The following is a 21,713-nucleotide window of genomic DNA, read 5'->3' on the forward strand; positions in this document are numbered from 1 at the left end:
CTCACATAGTTTTTAATGAATGTATATTAGTTATGGAATGAATACAAACATAAGCATTTGCTTTGTTTTAGAGAATTTGAAGTAAATCTCTTAATCTATATAAAATTTGAAACTCAAATATATTGTAATAGATTAAGGATTATACCAGTCATAATGATTCCATAATTCCCTCACACCCTGAGGGAATGGGTCATTTTATCAGATAGGATTTTCTGACCAGTTGAAAATGTACATCTTTTGCACCCAAATCATTTTTAGATGAAAAATTTTCTAAAGCAATTAAACACTTCCCTGTCATCTTTTTTTTTTTTTAGCAGCTGGCTGGGATGGGGAACTTCATGAACCCTTGACGTTGGTGTTACAAGGCTTGCTCTAACCACCTGAGCTAAATGGCCAGCCTACCTTGTCATCTTAAATAGAATAAGGGGCATAACTTAACCTCTTAGTGACCTTGTAGTTGCTAATACAGTTACATACTTAGGGGCATTAGAGGTTATACATTTTTTGCCCCAGGGCTAAGTGACTTTATCATATTTTAAAATTAATGATATAAAAGTTTTCTAACATTTTGGTTCTTCGGAGTTGCTGTGTTTTCCATGTCAGCCATTACTATAGAATCTTTAGAAACAAAATAACCAAACATATATGTAAATATGGTTCTGAAAGGACGCATGTGAATTTTACAATACATGAACTTGGCTATCTGCTGCCACACTTTTTTCCTTCCTAGTTATCAAGTGAATATATTTATAAGTAAATGGTATTATTGGAGTCTTTAAATATGTTTCTGAAACCTTTTAGAAAAATGTTAAGATATTTTATGTGAGACCAGGTCAGAAATGGCCACGAGATTTCTTTAGCTTTTCTTTATAATATGTTATTTCTGAATTATATGTTCAAGTTAACTATATAGCTACATTTATTGGAAAATATATGAGTATTTTGTAGTTCTTTCAGCAAATATTTATCAGTCTTCTACTCCCTGATGCTAGAGATGAAAAAATGAAAGTGTCTGACTTCTTGAAACCTAAAGTTTATTTGAATAAGATAGAATAAAAAACTTTTAAGTGTAGCATAACATTTTGATAGTGGCATGTGTCTGGGTTTTAAATGATATTATAGAAGAAGAACATCTAATACAGTGTATTATTTAGTTTATGCCAGCTATACTGTGGTAATAAGCAGCCCTAAAACCACAGTGCTTTACAACAAAAAAGATTTTTTTCTTGGTAATATTACATGTTTTTTTTTTCCTTTTTGTCTTTTTTTTGTGACTGGCAACGGATCGCAACCCTCAGTGTCGCGTAATATTACATGTTTTTTTTTTCCTTTTTGTCTTTTTTTTTGTGACCGGCAACGGATTGCAACCCTCAGTGTCGCGCCCGTACCGGACCGGGACCGGCAACGGGATCGCAACCCTCGGTGTTGCTCCCGCACCTCGCTCAGCCAGTGAGCGGCCGGTCTGTATGTGGGATCCGAACCCTCGGCGGGAGCGCCGCCGCGCTTCCCAAGCAACGCACTGTAGCAGTGCGCCGCCGGGCCGGCCCCTAATATTACATGTTTAAATAGATGGTAGCTCTATCCATAGTTGTTCTCCTTTCTGGGATTTGGGCTGAAGTAGTAGCTCTTGTCTGGAACATGTTCTGGTAGTAGAAGGAAAAGAGCTATGCAGAACCATGGAATTAAAATTCCCTGGAATTAAAATTAAGTTAAAGCTTCCACCCAGAATGGGCTTATGTTATTTCCACTCACATTTCAAGGGCCAAAGCAAGACACAAGCATGATGTAGTTGGTTAGGGAAGTATAATCAATACTCCTACTGGGAGAAGCAGTAGAACGGTTGAGTACAGTAATACATTCTACCACACTTAGCTTTGTTTCCTACTTCCCAAGTGAAAAGTATGTAGCTTTGGGAGCTATCAAATAAGAATGCACGTTAGCAAAAATAAAGTTGTTTTCTAGTCCCTCAAGAGCATTTTACTATCCATAAGATAAATGGTTTGTATCTCTCTTGAAAATGAGAAGATTTAGGCATAAAGAAATTATAATTTGAAGTAGTGTTGTTCATTTTTTAATGAGAAAAAAGACTATCATTGATATGCTACTTAGTATTTTTTGTGAATAACTGACATCTGACACTGAGATATGAGATTAGTCAGAAGTGTTTTTTTTCTTTTCATGTCTGTTTGATCTACTTTATCTTACCTGTTCATCTGCTTTGTCATGGACTAAATCTACATCAATCATATTTTCAAACCAAAAACTGGGATATTTAAGTTGGTTTAAACATGATTTTATAGAGCCGGCCCATGGCTCACTTGGGAGAGTATGGTGCTGAAAACATCAAGTCAAGGGTTAAGAACCCCTTACTGGTTATCTTTAAAACAAAAAAACAAAAAAAACCATGATTTTATTTTTTTCTTGGTAAGCATTAGAGTTTAACATAGGGAGTGACATGAATTATGTAGCATTTGCTTGTTGGGCATCTCTTAATTGAGCATCTACTATGTGGTATTTTTGCCAGCTGACTGGGATACAAGTGTGAAAAGATATCCCAGCTTTTAGGAATTCTGCATAAGTGCATATATCCACAGATAATTATAATACAGTGAAATAATTGCTAAGAGAAGTACTATTCAGATGACTGGAGTTGAAATGTTGAGGATGGAATGACCAATGATAAGGCAGTAAAGAAAGACTAGAATGGTTTCTCCAGAGGTGACATCTAAAACAAGTCTTGAATGATGAGGCAGAAAAGGCAGATTAGGACCAAGTCGTGAAGGACTTTAATGTCATGCTGCTTTTTCCTTCAGGGGCTGGTGGTGAAGAGTTCCAAAAGATTTTGAGTAATAGAATCACGTGGTTAGATCTTTGTTTTTAGAACAGCAGTCTTGGTGATAATATAGAAGTCATTGGCATTGTGCCTAAAGGCAAGGGGACCTGGTAGAGTGATATAGTAAAAAGGACAATTAGAAATAAATTCCTGGAGTGCAACCACATCATTTGGATGGAGGGAGATAGATTTGGACTTACCAGCTCTGTTGTGAAGGCTGCAAGGAATATACTTTCAAGGAAGTTTGTAGATTTCTAGAAAAGTAGAGGGTAGGAAAGATCTCTGGGGATGACCAACATTTGAACAGCTGGCAAGGCAAAAGAAAACAGACTTGAAGAACAACTGGAGGAGTATGACCAGGAAAGATTGTATTTGTGAGATAGAAGGCATGGGAGAGTTTTTGAGAAGAGAGTTGTTAATAGTGCTCAAATGTTACTTTATATGTGCTGAAAGTAATCCTTGGATTTGGCAGGTAGGAGTCTCATCTGTGGCTTGAGGGCTCTTCGGTAGGGTGGTGGGTGTGGAAACTCACTGGCAATGGGTTAAGAAGGCTGTTAAGTTAGTGAGTGTGACAGTTCTGAAAGTGCTTGATGGAGTAGATACAGAGGGTAATTAAGGCATTTCCATAGGAAAGATATTTGTTTGTACACTGCAATGATGATAAATTTGTTATTTCCCCAGTTTTAACTGTTGCTACTACTCTCGAGGAGCCTGTGGTGGTTCTCTACATGTGTATGGGGGGAAATGTGGCATGTGAAAAGCTATATTGGTCAGGCAGTCCTTGTGCAGATTAATTTCTCAATAGACTTACACGTAAGTTGAAATCTTTCTTTTTTTCTTTTTTGGTGGCTGGCCGGTACAGGGATCTGAACCTTCGACCATGGTATTACAAGACTGCGCTCTAACCAATTGAGCCAACTAGCCTGCCCCATAAGTTGAAATCTTATTGAGTTAAATATAATTTGTGCAAATGGGACATTGTTAAAGAAAAAGATTTTTCAATGTCACGTGTTTAAAGCAAGAGGATTTTATTCAGGATCATTGTGATAGGTATAGGGACCACTGCAAAGAGGTCTTGCAGTTGGGAAGAGAGATTGATCTCAATTCTGAGTTCAGCATGGGCAAGTGGGAATTTATAGCCAAGGAGCAGTGTGGAGGTCAGTGGATGGAAAATTACTAAATTGACCTAATAGGATTCCTGCGAAGACAGGCCAGGGTGATCAGACATGGCCTGGGAGATGGTGGAGGATGAGGAACCTGATCAGATATGAAGGATGCGGGGTTCTGGCTAAACTGGCTTAGCAGGGTTCTTTTGCTAAAACCGGATTTTACAAGGAAGTGCATAGATGGGCCTAGGAGAATGTTCAGAAGCCTGACTAAAGTTTGGCCAGGCAGAGTCTTTGTCAACGTGAGTTACAGATGTCAAAAATATATAGGAATGTTAAAACTTTGTAATTCAGCACAGATTAGAAATTCAGTAGCAATAGATGATATTTCCATAGGTTTTTTTGATGTTCCAAGTTTGTAAAGCTAGGAATTTACCTTTGCATTTCCGTTGGTAGAAAAAGATTAAATCTGTGAAAAGTTTGTGTGTGTACATGTGTGTGTACAGCTGGATATACATTCAGCTCTTATTATGGCCAAAGTATATAAATGAGAAGCCCTCTGAAGACTGCTTAATATGGGAATAACTTTATTATTTTACATTTGGACAGAATTAGAATTTTTAGCATAGACCTTAAGAAAAGGATTAAATGTTTTAGTATCTATCCTGATGAACACCTAACTTTTAAAGAAGGATTATAGGAACTTATAAACCAAATTTTTTTTTAAAAAGTGAGACACCATGGTAAAATATTTGTCTTTTTGTGGTAGAGATTTGTTTAGTGGATGATTAAATTCTATTACTTAATTTTAGTTACTTTAGTCATTTATTTTCTTTTTATATAATTTTATAATAATTTTCCAGTTTCGCATGCTTGTTTTTGTGGTAGGTACTGAATACATGACTATGTATTAAAATGTACTTTCAACATTAAGTAAAAATGAAGATATCAAGCGATTATTAATTGAACATGTAAGACTAATAATTCCCCTGAATTTATACTATGTGAAATGAGGTCTTGTTTGTGGAAGTATTTCATAAACTAGGTAGTTAGAGATTAAGTAGTTAATTTTAAGTAGAGAAGAAATATTACAAATTTACTCTAAATTTAATAGAAATACATAATTAAGTTGCTTTGGAGCAAAGGTTCAAATAAAATATTTTCAATTTTGGAGAAATATATCCATGAATATAAAGATGTACTAAAGTATATATTTTAAATACATTTTATAAGTTCTAGAATGGAGAAACTTATTTTGGGCCGGGGGAAAGGGGAAGGAGATTAGAGAAATGTCTTTTTACTAGTTTTGGCCCAGCATAAGTATTATAACAGCTGTCTTACCTTTTAAAAATGTGTCATTTTACTTAGCATATATCGTAGTTCTGAGCCTTAATACTCTTTACTTGCACAATGTTTCTATTGTAAAGCATGTATGTCAAAACCCAGAATCTGCACTGTCACTTCCTTATTGTAAATCCGGCTCTGCTACTAAGAACATGCCTGAAACAGAATGTAAGTTTCTCAGGGTCTTGAAAAACAGTTTGAGAATGAAAAAAACGTTAAGGTATGAATAATTTTCTACATTATGACTATTCTTTTAAAGTTCATTTAAAAAAACTATCGAATAAACTTCTATATCAACAGAAAACTTCAAAAATTGCTTAAGTTTTTTGGCATAGCATCTAAATTGATTCAGATTACTCAAAAATTGTTTTAGTAAATAGTAGAGATCTCTCATATTCGAACCAATTTATATCTTTTTTCTGTGTGTGTGTGTGTGTGTGTGGCTGGCTGGTGTGGGAATCCAAACCCTTGACCTTGGTGTTAACAACGTCGTGCTCTAACTGAGCTAACTGGCCAGCCTCCAATTTACATCTTTTACTAAGCTTTAGAGTTGAAACTGATTCATATAAAGACCTATCTATTTATTAATGATCTCAAATTTTGCTTGATATTTTAGGTTCAACTAAAGTTTTTAATAGGTAAATCTAAAATAGTATTTGAATGTGAGAAGTTTAACAGGATGTTTTAGTGGCCTTTTTACTTTTCTCAAAGGGAATCGTTTGAACTTGAGCTACAGCTTTAATTGCCTGTCTATTACCTGTAGGTATATTGTTTAAAAAGAAAAGTGAAGTGAAACAAGCTAACTAGTGATATTTGTTATTATTCTAACAATAGAGTAGTTTGATTTTTAAAGAACAAAATTTTGTAATAATTGTGTTGATTGAATATTTAAATGCAACCTTAATGATATTTTTATATAAAACCTTTTGTTTTGATGGTATTGATTGGTATAGACAGAAAGATTGATTTTACTATTTATACTTCTTATGTATGTATTAATGCTTTAAAATATGATCAGTGTCTTTTTTTCTTCTCCATGTAAATGTATAAGTAAATTAGCTGAATCTGTCATTATTAGAAGTTGTCCTTATCTCTGTTATTACATTTGTCACTGTGTTGTACTGTAGTTTTTTGTCTGTTGGCCTGAGTTTGTTAAGTTGGGGAATGGTCTTACTCATCATTCTTAGCTTAGTTAATATTGAATAGATTTTAACAGTTAGGTTTTATATTTTCTTCTTAGATCCCTTAGGTATTTAGTTTGTCTGTTCTGTTTTACTTAAAATGGTCTTACTCATCATTCTTAGCTTAGTTAATATTGAATAGATTTTAACAGGTTTTATATTTTCTTCTTAGATCCCTTAGGTATTTAGTTTGTCTGTTCTGTTTTACTTAAAGCATATCTTCATCTGTAAGGGATTTTATCTTCTATATTGTATGTTCCTTTAAATTGACCATGGTGAATTCTAAGTGTAAATAGTTATTTGTCCCATGTAAATAGTTAAGTCTTTAGAGTGGGTGGACTCACTTATATTTTTTCATTATACTGACAACTTAAAAAATAAAGGAAATTTATTAATACTCGTATGTTTAAACATTTAACAGCACAGGCAAGTTAGGCTTCTTTTAGCCTTCCAGGCAGTGTGATATTTTGAGAGAAAAAAAAATTTTTTTCTTCTCTGAAACTGTAGTTTTAGATCTCAAGTATCTGTGGCATTTTTATCCAATAAAATTCCATTTCTAGATGTGAATTCCTAAAACATATGCACAATATTTTATAGACTTTAAAGTGCCATTGAATCATTTAGCTAATATTATTGAGTACTTCCTATGTGCACAGTTCTAGACAGACAAAAGTCCTTACCCTGACATTCTAGTGTGCAGTGTGTCATCATCCATCTTTCATCATCACCTCAGCCTATTTGGGACAAATAGGAGTGCTTCCAATTTATTGATAGGGAATAGTTCATTTTTTCTATAAATTTACTGTCCCAAAGTATTCTGGTGAAATTTCAGTTTTTGCCCATAATTACTAGCATTTGATGAAATCTGTCCATATCTCCTTCAGTTTTATAAATTTAGATCGTATATGTGCCTTCTTAACCTTGTTCTTTTCTAACAAGTAAACTTTCACTTAAATTATTTTTTAAAGTTATCATGGATCCTTTTAGATGAGTCATTCAGTGATTTAATTTTGTGGCTATTCTTTTTATTTTCTCCCTACTCAGAAACCTATTCACCTTCCTCAGTATGCATTTTAATATACCTTTGTGTGACACTGTACTTTCTTGGTTCTTAGTTTTCTGACAGTTTGAAATCTCCATCTTTGACGCCATTGTCTGTAATTACCACAAAGACTTTGTCTTTAACCTTTGGCTTTTGTTCCCCTGTTCTCTCTCAAAATTCACATATTTTCAGTCTTAAATTACTACTTCTAAGCACTTTGTTTCAAAATTTATATCCTTTTCATGAATTTCTTAACTTTTTTTAGTTTATTACTAATTTTTTAAAGTGTACACTATAGTGGTTTTTAATATATTCACAAAATTGTGCAGCAATTATCACTATTTAATTTCAGAACATGTTAATTTACCCCAAAAGAAACCCTGTATCCATTAGCAGTCACTCCATATCCCGCCCCTCCCTGTCCCTGCAACCACTAATCTACCTACTGTCTTTATAGATTTGCCTATTTGGAGTTTTTGTATAAATGGAATCATATAACACATATCTTTTGTGTCTCGCTTCTTTAATTTAGAATAGTGTTTTCAAGGTACCTCCAAGTTGTAGCATGTATCAGTCTTTCATTCCTTTTACTGCTGAATAATATTCTGTTGTTGAGATGTACCACATTTTATTTATCCATTCATCAGTTGAAGGACATATGGGTTGTTTCTATTTTCTGCTTTTGGCTATTATGAGTAATGCTGCTGTGAACATTCGTGTACAAGTTTTCATGTGAATGTGTGTTTCAGTTCTCTCAGGTATATACCTAGGAGTAGAATTGCTGGGTCATGTGATAAGTCCATGTTTAACATTTTGAGGAACTGCCAAACTCTTTTCCAGCGTGGCTGCACCATTTTACATTCCCACTGGTAATTTATGAAGGTTCAGTTTCTCCACTTCCTGGTCAATATTTGTTATTGTCAGTCTTTTTTTATTGTAGCTATCAGATGGTTATGAAGTGGTATCTCATCATTATGATTTGCATGTCCCTAATGACTAATAATGTTGAGCATCCGTTGACCATTTGTATATTTTTTTAGAGAAATATCTTCTCATACCCATTTTAAAAACTGGCTTATCTTTTTATTGTTTGAAATATTTTCTCCCATTCTGTGTGTTGTTTTGATGGCATTGTTTTTTGTTTATTGTGATAAAATATACATATCATAAAATTTACCATTTATACTAGTGTACAATTTAGTGGCATTAAGTACATTCACAATGTTGCACAACCATCACATCTTATTCATTTCCAGAACTTTTTCATGGAAACTCTGTACCTGTTAAATAAATCTCCTTCGTAACTTCCCCCACCCCTAGTAGCCTCTTCTACTTTCTATTTGATTTTTGCCTATTCTAGGTGTCTCATGTAAGTGTAGTCATACAATATTTGCCCTGATGGTATCTTTTAAAGCACAAACGTTTTTAATTTTGATGAAGTCCAACTTATGTATTTTCATTTTTATAATTTTTAATGATTAAAACATTTTAAATATATGTTGTTCTGTGCTTTGATGTCATTTCTTTTTTTTTTTTTTAAGAAAATGTAATTTTATTATTTTTTACATTCTAGGATGTTACAGAGCCTATTTTCATTTTTATAATTTTTAATGATTAAAACATTTTAAATATATGTTGTTCTGTGCTTTGATGTCATTTCTTTTTTTTTTTTTTTAAGAAAATGTAATTTTATTATTTTTTACATTCTAGGATGTTACAGAGCAGTTGGGAGGGCGGGGGAGAGGGGAAAGAGGAAGGAAATGGGATGGAAGAAGGAGGAATGAGGAGGGGCAAGATTGAGGCCTGTGGTACCCCCCTCATTCCCACAGAGGAGACTGGGGGGCTTCCAGTGATGGCTTGGTCATTGCTAGGCTGGTTGCATATGTCAGGGGGATGTGGCAAAAGCTCTTGCCCCCCCCACCGTACCAGCTCGGAAACACATGGCACTTCCAGCAGCGGCTTGGTGGTTGCCGCTGGGCTGGCTGTGGGTGTCGGGGGTGTGTGGCCGAGGCCCGAAGCCGCCCATCGCCCCGGCTGGGGAGAGCCTAGGGTGTTTCCTGCAATGGCTCAGTGGTCACTGTTGGGCTGGCTGCAGGTGTGGGGGGGCGTGGCCAAGGTCCTCCGTCCCCCACTCTCGGGATTGGTTGTGAGTGTGTGGGGGGCATTGCTGAGGCCCCCAGCCTTTCCCCCTTTCTGGTTTGGTAGCCCAGGGGACTTGTGATCTTTCTAGGTGTTACAGGTGTTCTTTGGTGAAATGAGATGTTTACTAGTTAATATCAGACTTTGTCTCTGGTTGCAGGTACTTTGTTTTTTCTTTCATTTCTGTTGGATTATTTACTGTTTCCACCATTTAAACTCTGGGCTGGAACTAATTTGTTGTCCTTGCTTCTAAAATGGAGGAACTTCCTGTGGGGACCAGTACTTGAGCTCTGTGGTTGAGCTAAATTGCTGCTTTGCTGCTGATTCCCTAGGGAAGGCTTTTTGTGCAGCTCAGGGTTTAATGATTGGCTTTATAGGTACTTCCCGCTCTCATGCAGTCTCATGCACCTGGGTTGTTTAGAAACTGGTCTGGGCCCGAGTCTTTTCATCAAACGGTACCTCCCACAGTGCTGTATTCCTGACCACTCACCTCTGAGTGGTCCTGCACTGATTAGGGGGCAGCTCAGCTGTCCTTGCTGTGCCCCAGTGTTCCCCCAGTGGGCCCGTCTTCCCCACCGCCCATGCTGCAAACACTTCCCATGGGAATGTGCAGTGCTTCAGTCCCTTGCAGTAACTCACTGGTTCCCTGGCCATGGCCACTGAGTGATCCCCAGCAGACTCCCTATCCCCCCCAGGCAGGGACCAGATAAGTTGCCCTCTGCAGCATAAGCCGAAGGATCCCCGAAGGTGGGTGAGTGCACCGCCCGCCTATTCAGCCCACAAAGGAACACTCCCGTCAAGCAGTTCCATTGTCTTTTAAGCACTTGTATTTATATCTAAGCAAGCTGGGATTTCCACAGAGCCAATCACTGGAAAGGTCACATGTGCATGCGCCTTACTTTCCTGTGCTTAGCCTACTGATCATGCACTGATCACGAGTATGGAAAAGCACAACTACCAACAAAAAAATTTTTTTTTTTTTTTTGTCTTTTTTCGTGTCCGGCAACGGATCACAACCCTCAGTGTCGCACCTGTACCGGACCGGGACCGGCAACGGGATCACAACCCTCGGCGTCACGCCCACACCCTGCCCAGCCAGTGAGCGGGAACCGGTCTGTATGTGGGATCCGAACCCTCGGCAGGAGCGCTGCCACGCTCCCAAGCGGCGCACTGTAGCAGTGCGCCACCGGGCCGGCCCCCCAATAAAAATTTTTGCGGAACTAAAAGTGACACTCCCCCTTTGCTTCCTCTAGGCACCATCTTGTGTGGATCATGCGGGTCGGGAACTTAAACAGCCACCATTTGGTGTGGCCTCCTTTCACCCTAGCGATTGCTATAGCAAGTGGAGCGGTTGCAGCCCAACAACTGGTCTCTGAGTGGCTCCTTTTTTTCACTTATTGTGGCTCCTCATTCCTATGTGGGTCCATGGGAACCCTATTAGTGGTCTTGCTGTCCTGAGGGCCACCAAGGCCCTGTTCTCTCCTGCCGCCTCCAAGCAACCCCATCCAAAGGGTACAGCTGTGGCTTTTGCCAGCTCCTGCTCCATGCACTCAGCAACTCCAGCCTGGAAGCAGTGGCCGGGGCTTGAAACAGAGTGGTGTTTTCTTTCTCTCATCATGGTTCTTCTGCCTTCATGCACTCCGTAGGTCTCTCCTCCTCTTCTCTTGAGCTCTAGTGGTCCCAGCTTGGCTGTCATTTCTTTTTTATAGTTGTAAATTGGTTGATCTGTGGAAGAGAGTGACGCTGAGGACCGTCTGTTCCACCATCTTGACAAGAGGCCTCTTGATGTCATTTCTAATAAGCCGTTGCATAATCCAGCATCATGAAGATTTATTTTTAACTATTTTTGAGTACTCTCTTTCTTGGCCCTCCCATCTTCATTTAGAACATCCACCAATATAAGTATCAAAGGTTTTATGGGAAGGGTTTATTAAGTGTTCTACCCTTTAAAAAAAAAAAAAAAAAGATCAGGGTAGTGGGTTTCAAATCTTAGAATCTCCTGGGCTGCTTACTAAAGCAAAGATTCTGCAAATGGTTTTTGTACATTTGTAATACACTTCTAGGAGATGTGGCATCATGTGGTTGAAAGAGTTTGGAATTTAAATAGTCTAGCACAGTGATGAAGAGTATGGATCCTAAAGCCCAGCTACCTGGGGTTGGATCCTGGCTGTGTCACTTCCTAGTTGTATGGTCTTGGACAAGTCACTTGTTCTCTCTGGGCCTTCATTTCCTCCCTCATAAGATTGTTGCAAGGATTAAACAGGCTATATCTGTGAAGCACTTAGAATATCTGTGAATATATGTATAACTTAGAATATCGGTGGAACACTTAGAACAGTTTGGCAATAGTAATCACCATATAAGTGTTAGCTATTATTATACCCTTTAACTCAGTAATGTCATTTCTAGGGACTTAATCTGAGAATGTTATCAGAGATGTTGCGTAAAAGTGTATGAGTATGTATAACAATTTTATCACACAGACTAATTGCAAAAAATCTACCATATATAGTCAGTAGACCTATGGTTAAATAAATTAATGAAATTTATGAAATGTTGTATAGCCATTAAATCATATTGTCAAAAAATATTTAATGCCAGGGGAAAATATAAGTGAAATATTGGTGCTGTGGGATGATATAAATGAAAAAGTCAAATATACAACTATATATATGGAGAGAGAGAGAGAATGAGAATATTCCTAAAAGTCAACACAGGGCAGGGGAGTGGACTATTAGTCTTGTAATGCCTATAAAGAAATATGTTAAACTGTTGGCAGTGGTTCTCCTTGAAAGCTGGGAGGGGTTATTTTAATTTTCTTCTGTACTTTGTAGTATTCTCCTGATTACAGCAAAGTATTTAAGCTAGGAAAATAATTATTTTTGAAAAAGATCAAATGGGAGGGAAAAGCTTCTAATGTGAATAGGAAATCTGAGTCCTAGTACTAGTTCTGGTATTAAATAGTTGTGAACCTCAAATGAATTTTATCTCTTCTTTGGGGAAAACAGTTTGCTCATTTGCTAAATGAGGAGTTAAACTAAAATTAAAAAGGCGGTATAGTAGAGTAGTAAAGAGCTGGGAAGTCAGGAGTGGGGAGTTAAGGACTACAGCTCTGGAGCTCACTGCATGGGTTCCTCTCCTGGCTCTACTTCCTATTAGCTGACTGGCTTTTGGCAAGAAATTTAGCTTCTTTGTGCCTTAGTTTTCTTGTTTATAAAGTGGGGAGAATAATAATAGTACCTCACGGAGTTGTGACAATTAGTCGAATTAATATATATGTAAAGGACTTAATGGCATACAGCCTGGCATACAGTTAAGGATTCAATAAATGTTAATTATTTTTAATGTAGTCATTTGATGCTAGAGCCTGGCATACAGTTAAGGATTCAATAAATGTTAATTATTTTTAATGTAGTCATTTGATGCCAAGAATACTTTTAGCCATATGGGTGGTTCTTAATTTTGTCTGTCATTTGAAAGTTTAGCTAATTTTCTGTTCAGATATTTCTGACATTGTGGAGGCTATCAGTTTGTGAAGTTGAGTATTTTGGACTTTGGACATCTCCCCCCTTCCTCCTCCAGCTTTGCTTATTTGTCTTGTGTTCTTGTAATGCAGCTTCTCTGGGCCCTAAGTTATATCGTTGGTGAGGATATTTTGTAGACTTTTTCAGCACTAAAAATCTCATATTCGATTTTTTAACATTTTTGTTCTGAAGCTAATGTGTGCAGCTTAATCTATCTGTAATTAGGATGCATGGGCTGTTAGGTTGTACCTATTTTTCTTCAACTAATGTTTTAATTTTAAATTTAGGAAATGGCATAAACCCCAAGAGAATGTTATAGCTCAATTAACTAGCCCATTCTAGGAAAAGCTAGCATTGTAATATAATCTCAGCTAGAAGTTTGTAGAGTATGACCTCTACTTTAACTCAGCTGATGCATAGATATTATTTAATTTAATCCCAGAAAAAGAATGTATCCAAATGCTATTAAGAGATAAATATGAGTATGTGAAAATCACTTTCAGAGTCAGCAACCATATTGAAATTCACTTTTGGAGTCCCAAAGACTACAGAAATAGATTACTTTTGTAATATTTATATCATTTTCTTTCACTGACTAAGTGAAATACCTAATTAAGTCTTCAGTGAATAGTGACTAAACTACTGCATTGCTTTGGAAATTTTTGTCTGTGGTACCTCAGTTTATAGTGGCAGTCATAGTGAAAGTGATTATATATTTTTCCCTATAGGTGTAGGAATGGAAATTGTATGTTAGTACATTTATTCTGAGATCTTCAGAAGCTCTCCACATCTCTGCATGGAGTAGCTATAGAAGCAGCCCACCACAGGGGTCATTACTTCTGTGTTAGAGTATAAATTAGCAGAGCAACATTGCCTAGAAGTAAAAGGCAGGAGTTTGCCACAGTTAAGGCATATAATTTGTTATTTATAACAGATGTTAGAGGATATTCTCTGCTGGTTGTAATAACTTTTGTTCCTAAAACATACCTGGCTAACCCCCATTACAGTAGAGAAGTAGTGTATCTTCTGGCTTGACAGTTAAAGCTAGCCTGAGAAAGCTTTGTGACCTACTGATGGAAAGGAGAGCTCTTGCCTTAGTGTCTGGATTTTATTTTAGGATGAGTTGTTTGTGTAAGTATAGATGTTAGAGAATTCCTACTCTATATGTGAAATACCTCACATTATTTTCTTAGATTTAACTCAGTTCCTCCAAATTCCTCAAGTGTGTACTTTTTGTATCTTCTGCTACTTTTGTCCTATTAATAACATAGTGTTTATATTTCTCTCCATGTTTTTTATTCTGAATGTAAGAATTTATGAACTTTTCCTCTAAACATTTTGAGTTGTCTTTTTGTGTTTGTTGGTTTTTTCAGTCAAAATTTTTCATTTTTTACTATATAAGAGACTAGTAACATGTTTGTTTCTATAGAGGAAAATTGGGAAGATGCACTTTTCACTACATCACTGGATCTTTGGAATCTATTAAAAATTTTTTCAACTTTTTAAACTTAATTTTATAGCATAGCATAAGTACATTTACAGCCCCCCCCCCTTTTTTTGGTTTGTTTTATGGGTTTTATCTGTCTTAGCAAAGTTAAGAATACAAAGTTTTAAAAAGTTAACCATGAATGTTTCATTGAAGGAATAGTAATATATTTATTATTGCCCTTTAAATTATCTATTTAAACTTGATCTACTGATTTGCACCATGGACTTCAAAATTCAGTATATTGGTGGCCTAATTCTTCCAAAAATGATTAGGAATCAGCCATAGCAAACTGGGCCACATTTTCAGTTTCTTTCCTCAACATCAGTTTCCTTTAATTCTTCAACACTGGTAAGATTGCTGTTTACTATCCTATCTTTGAGAAGCATAATAGGGTCACTCTTATTACTCTTTGAATTTCTTCTTGTATACATCTGACTCCTCCAGGATCATTTGTACTATGTACTTGATAAGTTAAGTCTGTAGCTCCATCAGTACGGTCCTCTTATGCCTATAGTAGGCAAAATTTTTTGCCTCTTGGACACAGAATATTCATTCTGGTACATCTGACTCCTCCAGGATCATTTGTACTATGTACTTGATAAGTTAAGTCTGTAGCTCCATCAGTATGGTCCTCTTATGCCTATAGTAGGCAAAATTTTTTGCCTCTTGGACACAGAATATTCATTCTGTCTACTTAGCTCAGGAATAAAATTGCCTCTCTTAAAGTAATCAGTGATGGCCGTTGCTCTTTTAGCAGATACTTCCATTCCATAATAGTTTTATTCTCACAGATGGAAATATGAGGTAATTTCCACAAAGATGCTGTATTATAGGCTTCAAAGATAAAGTCAGTCAGACCTCATCTTTTCCATTATGATCACAGGCCAGATCAATACCAGTTCCCAGGGTACTTGAGCTCTGACAATACCATTGCTCCTGTAGAAGTTCTTGGCATACATATGCATTGATTCTACTTTTCCTTTTGCATAACCATCTTTTTGTCCTGTAGGCGCTATAAGAATTTCTGGGGCAGAAAGTTCATGAGTAAATCTAAAGCTATAAGCCCAATAAGCTGTGATGAGATGATCTGTGGGATTTATCCCGGCCTTATGCCCCCCAGAACAGTCTTTCTGACATCACACAAGTGACAGAAACCATGAATAATTTTCTGTTTATACAGCTGAACTGCCTTTAATTTCATTTGGTGAACGGTCTGTCTCATCCTGTATATTTGAGTCCATCTTCCCCACTGAGCGATATTGTGACAAGATAACCCTTTTCCAACCAATGAAGGTCACATTTCATAATTTCAAATTTACATCATTCACAAAATTACAGGATGCCACCAGCACTTTGCTAGCCAGCTTCTGGGTGAGCCCACCACACAGAGTGAATTGGAGGTGAGTATCTTCCTCTTCAGTGCAAACAGTGGCAGCAGTGATGTTAAACCTTAACTGCACTGTGCTGTAGGCCCACAAACATATCTTTTTTTTTTTTGTCCGTTTTGAGACCGGCCGCACTGCACTCAGCCAGTGAGCGCTGTGAGCGCACTGGTCATCCCTATATAGGATCCGAACCCGTGGTAGGAGCGCTACCATGCTCCCAGTGCCGCACCCTCCCGAGTGCGCCACGGGCTCGGCCCGCACAAACATATCTTAAGGGTGCATAATATTCACGGATGGGCTGTAATTTTCTTATTCAGTCTTCCATTGTTGACTACCATTTTTTCTTGTCTTTTAAAAACTATTATAAATCGTGCTTGGCTTAATAGTACCTTAATATCCAGATCTTTATTCGTTTTTTTTTTTTTTTTTTTGTCCGTTTTGAGACCGGCCGCACCTCGCTCAGCCAGTGAGCCGGAACCGGTCTGTATGTGGGATCCGAACCCTCGGCGGGAGCGCCACCACGCTTCCCAAGCGGTGCACTATAGCAGTGCGCCACCAGGCCGGCCCTTTATTCATATTTTTTATTATTTCTTTAGGTTGTATTCTCAGAAGTGGATCAAATGGTACATTTTTAAAGCTCCCTTGGTATTCTTAGCCAAACTGCTTTCGAGACAGGTTGTGCCAATTTTCTTTCCCATGAGGAGCAGCTTGTGAAATTTATTCGTATTTTTTATTATTTCTTTAGGTTGTATTCTCAGAAGTGGATCAAATGGTACATTTTTAAAGCTCCCTTGGTATTCTTTGCCAAACTGCTTTCGAGACAGGTTGTGCCAATTTTCTTTCCCATGAGGAGCAGCTTGTGAAAGGTTTCTGTTATGGTACTCTTGGAGCACTGAATATTTCTGACTTAAAATACTTTTTTTGCTAGTCCCATAAATTTTTGTATTTCAAGGTTATTTAAAATGTGTGTGTATATTTTGTTCCTTTTATCCTTCCTCTTTTCATAGGCTTTTTAAAAACAGCTTATTGAGGTATAATGTACATTCCATAAAATTCACCCATTGTAAATGTGAGTTGAGTACTTGAAGTCAGTGATTATTAGTAATTCTATACAGTTCTGCAACCATCACTACAATCTAGCTATAAAACATTTTCATCACCCCTAAAAAGTTCCCTATCCCCATTTGTAGTCAGTCCTAAACCCACACACAGCCTCAGGCAACCACTGATCTGTCTTCTGTCTCTATAAATTTGCATATTCAAGAAATTTCAAATAAACAATATCATACAATATGTAATCTTTTGTGTCTGGCTTTTTTCACTTAGAATTATGTTTCTGAGGTTCACCCATGTTGTAGAATATATCAAAAGTTTATTTTTATTGCTGATATACCATATTTTGTTTATTCATGGTTGATAGACATTTGGATTGCTTCCAGTTTTTGGATATTGTGAACAATGCTTTTAGGAACATTTGTGTATTATTCTTTGTGTCTTTCATTTCTCTTGAGTAGATTCCTAGAAGTCGAATTGCCTGGAACCCATTAAATTTTGTATCATTACTTAGCCACAAAAAATGTTTCTATTAAAGTATGGATGATAGCACTATATTGGAGAAGAAATGTACAATTAAATGATGTAAAAGAGTTAGAATGACTAGAGCAGGCAAATGAAAAGTTCTCAAACATGCAGTGTGACTGTAGTAGTGGAAACCACTTCAGAATTTATTGGTAGAAAAGCAACTGCTAGACCTAGAACCAAGTGAAGGCAAATAAAATCAATGAGCAATTATTTTTATTTATTTTTTTAATTAGTTTTTTATTGAAACTTATTGTTATGTTTCAATACATGTATACAATGTGTGATGATATAGTCAGGGTAGTTAGTATATTCATCACTGCATAACTTAATCATTACTTTGTAATGTGCACATTTGATCTCTCTTCTAACCTTCTGACATGCAGTAAATTATTGTTAATTATTGATTCCTGAGTTGACTGTACACTAATAGAACTTATTTTTCCCATCTACTTGTAATTTGGTGTCTATTAACTAGCCTCTCACTATCCTCCCTCCCCCATCACCTTTCCTGCCTCTGGTAACCACAGTTCTTCACTCTCCTTTAACAGTTCAACTTATTACTAATTTGGTTTTTTGTTGTTGTTGTTGTTGATTTGTTTGTTTTAGCTCCCACATCTGAGTGAGAACATATGCAGTATTTCCCTTTTTGTGCTGAGCTTATTTCACTTAGCATAGTTTTCTCTAAGTTTATCCATGCTGCTGCAAATGGCAGAATTTCATTCTTTTTTATGGCTGAGTAGTATCCCATTTTGTGTATATGTACCATATTTTCTTTATTCTGTCATCTGTTGATGGACTCAGTGAGCATTTAAGGAAACATTGAAAACTTTGTTTCTATGAAAAATGACAGAAATGGAAATGGGACATGATTTGCATTCATTATGACAGAAAAATGGAATATATATAATACATAAAATGCCTTTTCCAACTAAAAGAAGGCCATCAAGATTATTGTTTCCTTAATTCCTTGTCCAGGCCAAGGAATCTGGCAGTGAGTTCATTCAAGATGCATATGTGTAGTAAATAAACAGACATTCATCCTTGCTAGTAAGTGCAGAGATAAATATTTTACAAACTGGTTGTTATATTAAATTAGCAACATCAAAATATCTAGTGCTAGAAAGGTTGTAATAGTGACATAATTCTGTTGGTCTAATCCATGTGCAAAGCAATGTGGCAAAGTCATCCACATCCTTGCAGTAGGAAGATTCTGAAGTAACTTTCATTTTAGTTTCTTTGAATATGCTGTAGTTAAAACATTTTAATAATTAATAAGGGAGGGAATAAACCAAAAGATAAGCAAACAGCTTTAGATTTTTCTCATGTGCTGAGGTCGAGTCTGGTCATGTCTTTCTTTCCATTTTTTTCTCTGACTCACCTGAACTTGAACACTAACCCAACATAGCTTTTTTCTTTCTTTCCCAGAGAGCGACGTGTTTGCTCTGCTGTGGTCTGAATCCTGCTCTTGTAGCTCTGGCGAAATCCTGGATCTAGTTGTTCTTTAATCCAATGACTCACATCTTGGGAGTTTTCCCCCACCCCAGTACAAGAAAATGCTATTAACTTTCCTATTTCAAGTAAATGATTCTGTCATGTCCTTTCTACTCTTTACTGATTTTGCTGTAGGCACTCATTTGGAAATATGCTTCCTGTTTAATTTTTTTTTAAGTTCTTTGTGGAGTTCTGTGTAGGTGGGACCAAATACTTGTAAGTCACTTCCACTTGGTATAGTGCAGTACAGTCATGTAAGAGTAAGTGATTTTTATCTTGACAAATTTATGCCAGAAAGTGATAAAGTAGGGTTAAAAGCAAGAAATGAAAATTGATCCTTGCTCTATTTATTTCTCCCTTTATCTGTTTTCTTCTAACATCAAAGATTCTTTCCATTCTTATAAATTTTTATTATATTGGTAATGTTTTTACCTAATTACTTAGCGTTATAGGTTTCTACATCATCCATGCTTAAATACTTTTCCATGTTATGTACGGCTGTAAGATTTTTATATTGTTAGTAGTTGAATTTACATGAAGTCATAGGTGCGGAGGTAGTGTGTGACAATCAAGAAGTCAGAAAAGACCCAAAGTAAAAATTTTCCCATTAATTTTTACTATGCTTGACAGTTTTTGGTTTACTAAAATATATTATCAATTTTCTACAATAGTTTTCTTTACTATAGATAATCTGCTATAACTGTAAAAGATTTTGTACTGTAGGTAGTGATACATCTGTGTTTGGTCCCTTTAGTCTTTTCCACTCAGATTGACTTGACTACTTTAGGACCTCAGGAAGAGTTGTCGTTGTAGTCAAGTCAGTTCGCTCTCAGTATGTCCCTGCCTCAACCCCGCAGTGATGTCCTCTGTTGTCTATGATAGAGGTTGTACTGCTTGATACATCTGAAAAGAACTGGTGACAGCTCATTTCTCTAGCCTCATCTCCTGTCATTCTCAGTCTTGTACTTCATATGCTAGTCCTCCTGATCTTCTACTTCCCCTCCCCCCACCCTCCACACTGTTGTTTCTTACCTGTTTGCTCACTCTGTTTCAACCCCCTCCCCACTCATCCTGACGCACTCTTACTCAGCCTTCATGAATCAACATGGGACATCTTTAGGAAGCCTTCTCTGAATCCTCAGGGTTGGGCTAAATGCCCCTTCTCCCTACTGGATCATTCTTGTTAATGTATAAAACAGTGTAATTTTTCTCTAATTAAAACAAAAATTCTCTCTTTTTTTTTTTTTCCTTTTTGTCTTTTTTCGTGTCCGGCAACGGATCGCAACCCTCAGTGTCGCGCCCGTACCGGACTGGGACCGGCAACGGGATCGCAACCCTTGGTGTTGCGCCCGCACCTCGCTCAGCCAGTGAGCGGGAACCGGTCTGTATGTGGGATCCGAACCCTCGGCGGGAGCGCCGCTGCGCTCCCAAGCGGCGCACTGTAGCAGTGCGCCACCGGGCCGGCCCCAAAACAAAAATTCTCTTGACTGCACTTTTCCTTCTAGCTACTGCTAATTTCTTTGCTTCCCTTTAGAGCAAAGCTCCTTAAAAGATTAGTCTATATTTGAGTGTGTGGCTTCTTATTCCTCCCTGTCCATTTTCTCTTGAGTCATTCTGGTGAGGATTTTATCCTCCACTGCATTCACACTGTTTTTGTTAAGGGTGCCAGTGGCTTCCAGGTTGCTATTTCCAGTGGTCAATTCTTGTTCCTTACCTTACTTGATCTATCAGCATCATTTGAGAGTTAATCTCACCAACATTCTTGGAAAACATTATTCACATGGCTTCCAGGACATATCACTTTCTCTTGGTTCACATACTTCGCTGGCCATTCTTTTCAGTTCCCTTTGCTTGATCTTCATCTTCCAGACCTGAAACTTTGTACTGCTGCAAGGCTCGGTTCTTGGACCTCTTGTCTATCTGTACTTGTTTCCTTGGTGATCTCATCCTGTTCCTTGATTTTAAATTCTGTTTATATGCTTATGGCAACCACATTTTTGTCTCAAGCCCAGTCTTGTTCCGCTGCACTCTAGGTTCATATATTCAACTGCCTTTTTTTTAAAGTTATTTTTTGTTTTGGTAAATACATATACAATTTGCCATCTTAACCATTTTTAAGTGTATAGTTCAGTGGTGTTATATACATTCATAATGTTGTTCAACCATCACCACCATCCATTTACATAACTCTTTTCATTTTATAAAACTGACACTCTTCTCATTTTGTGCCTATTAAACAATAACTCCCCATTCTCCCTGTCCCCAACCCCTGGCAGCCAACATTCTATTTTTTGTCTCTATGATTTTGACTACTCTAATTACCTCATATAAGTGGAATCATATGGTATTTGTCTTTTTGTGATTGGTTTATTTTACTCAGTATAATATCCTGAAGTTTCATCCATGTTGTAGCATATGTCAGAATTTCCTTTCTTAAGGCTGCACAATATTTGATTGTATGTATGAGGGCACTTCAAAAAGTTTGTGGAAAAATAGAATTAAAAGATATGGATCCCTGTACTGGCCAGCCACAAAAAAAAAAAAAAAAAAAAAAAAAAAAAAAATTTTTTCATGAAATTTTTTAAATTTTTTTTTTTT

The 21,713-nt window shown here is 36.9% G+C and overlaps 1 protein-coding gene and 1 pseudogene across 1 annotated transcript in view; one reads left to right on the forward strand and one right to left on the reverse strand.

The window, feature by feature from the left end:
• Nucleotides 1-21,713, forward strand: part of SLMAP (sarcolemma associated protein) — a 164,248-nt gene that overhangs the window by 27,005 nt on the left and 115,530 nt on the right. The window lies entirely within an intron of this gene.
• LOC103598693 lies at nucleotides 14,848-21,062 on the reverse strand (annotated as a pseudogene).

The sequence above is a fragment of the Galeopterus variegatus genome, unplaced genomic scaffold, assembly GCF_000696425.1.
Source record: "Galeopterus variegatus unplaced genomic scaffold, G_variegatus-3.0.2 Scaffold2713, whole genome shotgun sequence".
Classification (NCBI taxonomy): Eukaryota; Metazoa; Chordata; class Mammalia; order Dermoptera; family Cynocephalidae; genus Galeopterus; species Galeopterus variegatus.